This window comes from Chenopodium album, chromosome 14 (assembly GCF_948465745.1).
Source record: "Chenopodium album chromosome 14, dcCheAlbu1.1, whole genome shotgun sequence".
NCBI classification, from domain to species: domain Eukaryota; kingdom Viridiplantae; phylum Streptophyta; class Magnoliopsida; order Caryophyllales; family Amaranthaceae; genus Chenopodium; species Chenopodium album.
Genome location: NC_137847.1, coordinates 7,532,997 through 7,537,710, shown reverse-complemented (window position 1 = coordinate 7,537,710; position 4,714 = coordinate 7,532,997). Strand labels below are relative to the sequence as shown.

At 39.1% G+C, this 4,714-nt stretch overlaps 1 non-coding gene across 1 annotated transcript; it reads left to right on the top strand.

Moving 5' to 3' along the window:
• The first annotated feature begins 1,420 nt into the window (after positions 1 to 1,420).
• Positions 1,421 to 1,527, top strand: LOC145580395 (small nucleolar RNA R71). The gene has a single exon (XR_014099450.1). It is a non-coding gene; the product is annotated as a small nucleolar RNA R71 (small nucleolar RNA).
• The last annotated feature ends 3,187 nt before the right edge of the window (positions 1,528 to 4,714 follow it).

Here is a 4,714-nt window from a genome sequence, read left to right as displayed (position 1 = left end):
ATCGGCCATTTGCAGAGTTATATTGGTAGCTTTTAATTTACCCATATTCAACTTAGAACACACAGATAATGGCATGACGCTAACACTAGCACCCAAATCACATAATGCATTATCAATCAAGAGATTGCCAATATGACAAGGGATAGAAAAACTACCCGGATCTTTTAATTTAGGTGGAGACTTATTTTGAAGTACGGCACTACATTCTGCAGTGAAAGCTACTGTCTCTACCTCACTAATAGACCTTTTTCTCGTCAAAATTTCTTTCATAAATTTTGCATATGAGGGGATTTGTGTGATCAATTCAGTAAAGGGAACTGTTACCTTCAAATCTTTAACCACCTCCAGGAACTTACCAAACTGCTTATCCAAGTTTGTCTTCAATTGACGATTGGGGAAAGGAAGTTTGATGATTGGCTTTGGAGCATTCTTATTCTTGTCTGGAGTAGCCACCTTCTCTGGAGTTTTACCCTGCAATGTAGAATTAGATGTGTTAGTATTATCCTCTAGCCCTGCAGGGCTATCAACTACATTGTTTGGTTTAATGGAATCAAGATTAGCATTATTTAATAAAATAGGTTCATCAACTCTAGGCATAGAGGGCCCTTCATAGTTTGAACCACTCCTTAGAGTAATTGCAAATGCTTGATCCGTAGGCCTAGTCGGCTGTGCCGGCAGGGCTCCATGTTGGCGTGCTTGTAGAGTAGCGGAAAGTTGCGCAATTTGATTATCTACAATTTTATTATGCGCTAGAATTTGATCAATTGTCGCATCCTTGCTCTCCATGTGCTTTTTCATATTGATCAACATTGCTCTAATTTCCCCCAAAGAAGGGTCGGAAGATGAGGGGGGTTGTTGTGGTTGATTTTTCTGGCTAGCATTGGGGTGATAATATTTCTGCTGCTGTTGCTGTGGCACCTGTGGTTCTTGTGGTGGTGGATTTTGAACATTAGTGCTCCGGTAGGAAAGGTATGGATGATTTCGATACCCAGGATTGTAAGTGTTGGAGTATGGGTTATTCTGCCTATAAGCTTGGAAGGCATTAACTTGCTCCACGGAACTCCTGCAATCCTGCTCCCAATGACCTACAATACCACAATTTTCACAGAAAGCCTCATTAGAATTATTATTAATTGCAGAAACATTGGCTACATTAGCAGTGCTTAGATTATCTAATTTTTGGCAAATAGAGGTTAGTTGAGCTTGCAAAAAGGATACAGAGTCGACACTATGTTTCCCCTTGTTAGCAAATCCTCTGGGATTCCCATATTGGGAATTGTGTATCGCCATATCTTCAATAACCTGACCTGCATCATCAACATTAAGATTCATAAATCTCCCACTAGCTGCAGAGTCTAAAATTATTGTAGAAGAATTTCCAATGCCGTTATAAAAGGCTTGGATTAACTGCCATTGTGCTAAATTATGGTGAGGGCATTCTCTTTGTAAGTCCTTAAACCTCTCCCAAGCCTCATATAAAGACTCATCGGCTTCTTGGGCAAAGTTTTGAATCGCACTTCGTAGTACTGCTGTTCTCTCTGCAGGATAATACTTGTTATAAAAATTCAAACAAGAGTTTCCCAGTCAGTTATACCAAGTGTAGTTCTATTTAAGCCATTAAACCACAATTTAGCTTTTCCAGTTAAAGAGAAGGGAAAGAGAATCTCCCTGATTTGGTCTTGAGTGAACCCGGCTTGCCTGATGGTGTTACAATATTGACAATAGTCGGCAATGTGAAGATTCGGGTCTTCACCCTTTGCTCCACTGAATTGCTTCCTCTATATCATCGTTATAAATTAAGGTTTAATTTCAAATTGAACCCCATCAAGAGCCGGAGTAGGGGTGAGATGTGGAAAATCCGTAAGCTTTGGTTGTGAATAATCACTAAGCTTCTTTGGAGCCGCCATCTCTGATTCTGTGTCTGATGATACCTCTAAATCGCTAGAATCAGTTGGAGGATCGCGGTGATTATTGTTATTATCACCAGAATCCGCCAGGATTTGCTTGTAGAAGTTTTTCTGTCTATGGAAGGAACGTTCGATCTCAGGATCGAATGGAATGTAACCTGATCTGGAACACCTGGGCATAAACAAAAACTAGAAGCAAATATGAGATTTGTCTCAGAGAACTAACGCTCTCTGAGACAAAAGAGAAATAATCTAGACTACAAAAACAATCAGAAATAAAAATAAAATCGTTTCCCCGGCAACGGCGCCAAATTTTGACAGGGTAAAGTCGTATCCCCTAATAAAAAATAATTACCTAAATCACTAACTAAGTTTGATAGGGAAGTAGGGTCGATCTCCACAGGGAAACTAGTCTTTTTACTCCTGATTAAATATTATAATCTAAATTATTTAAGTAACCAATATTTATAATTAAGTATGAAACTAAACTACAAAGAATAAGAGTAGGGAGAAAACGATATATAAAGGGATCTAGGGTCACAGGTTCACCAATAAATAATACTCCAGGGTAAAACATAGTAATCAATCATTAACATTGCATAAATAACATGATTAACAGGCTCTCGCAATTTATTAATCAACATAGATCTAACAGGCTCTCGCAATTTACTAGATCTAAGTTCTTATTGAAAATAGCCTTTAATATCAAATTAACATCTGCTCGATTCATCAATTTAATATTGCTATACTTTTACAAGCCGCAATTGTAAAACATTAAAACAATCCAATAAGAAATCATCACGCAATACCAATAATCAATAATAGTCAATCATCAATGCATCAATTAACCAGATTGTAAAGGGCTTTCGCTACGTATTACAATCACACAATTAATTTACCGGTATTAAATCTTATCTCTCGAATCTTGACTTAACCATTTATAAATTAACTTGCCTATTGAAACTAGACCTAAACATTAATTCTCATCTCTCGATTCTTGAATCAATATTGTCAAACTCATGCATAAAAGATAGGCCTAATCTAGTCACAGAGCATTAAATCAATCAATAGGAAATTAATCTAGCATTGATAATCAACAACAATAATTTACCCCTTCATATTATTTATGGATCCCCATAAACCCTAGAAATTAAACTACTCACACATATTAAAAACTAAACTAATCAAAGTAATAAAATAAATCATGATGAAAGGAATAAAATAAATAACTAAGATTAAGGGAAGAGAAATCGTTACCAAAATAAATCTGGGAATTAATGAAAGAATTAAGAACAAAGGTTTAGAGAGAGATTAAGAGAGAGAACTAAGTAGAGAGAGAAAGTCTAAGAGAGAAGATCCGTCCTAATAATCGTCCAAAAAACGTCCTTAAAAACAAAACTAAAACAACTCCTAATTAGAAACTAATTGCTCGACAAAAGAGCCTTTCCAGAAACACGCGCCCGATCGGGCTAGAGGCCGCCCGATCGAGCTAGCAGCTCACCCGATCGGGCGCGCCTTTGGCCACGCACCAGCACGCTTGCGTGCCTTGCCCGATCGAGCTAAGCTGCCCGATCGGGCCCTTGCTTCACCTCGAGGCTCGGAGCTTCGATTGGGCTTATTTCTTCGGCCCAATCCGGGTATCCACTTAGGGTCTTGATCACTCGGTCCATATACCTCGGTATCCCGATTACCGAGCCCTTAATCACCGGCTCTCACCGGTCTTGGGCTCCAAAAGCGGTCGTGTTTCTCCAATTCTCGTGATTGCTCCAAAATATCTCGGGAAAATACTCCAAAAGCATAAATCCCTGCAAAAGTCAACCAAATCTACGAAAACACTGGAAAACACCGATTAGTAATAAAAGTGGCTCTAAAGAGCCAAAAACACTACTAATTATGACCAAGGGACGGGGGTAAAATAATATATAAAATGGACACATCAGGCACCAGTGTATCGGTGACAAACGAATTTGGCAGCTTCCTAAGCTTGAAGGAATTCACCGAGTGACATTTGTTGAAATGCTTTCCATGCTTGAGGAAAGCCGACTGAAGAGTTTGGTAGTTTTATAAGCTTGAAGAAATCTACCGGATAATACTTTCCATGCCTGAGGAAAGTCGACGAATGAATTTGGTGTCTTCCTATGCTTGAAGAAATCCAGCGACAATGCCTTCCATGCTTGAGGAAAGCCGACAAAAGAATTTGGCGGTTTTCTATACCTGAAGAAAAATCCACCAATAACGCTTTCCATGCCTGAGGAAAGCCGACTTGGCGGTTTTCTATACTTGAAGAAAAAATCCACCGATAACGCTTTCCAGGCCTGAGGAAAGCCGACTTGGCGGTTTTCTATACTTGAAGAAAAATCCATCGATAACTGTAGGCGTCGTTTGAAGTGCGCCTACGTTAAAGCATGTTGTGAATATGCTTGGCACTCATAGGAAGTGGGAATTGACATTACGATTAGGGACAAATAAAGTAGGGAGCCGCCAACAAGTTTTTAAGGAACTTGTAAACCGTTCATGGATCATAAAAAGGCAACCACGATAAGGGACAACGATAGGCAACAACGATTGACCCGTGAAGGTTACACCCCATTCATAATCCATGAGATTATTAACTCCATATGGTTCGGAACCACGAAAGGAGGATCGGGGATGATGGTACGAAGTGAGTCATGGAGTCACATTCGCCCGTATTGGCCTCTACTCGATTCTTATATTGAAAAGCATTCCTGTGATCTCAAAGGCATACAAACAATAATTCAATTTGCTCCAAACTATTATTTAACTACATTGGTTTAAGATTAATGCAC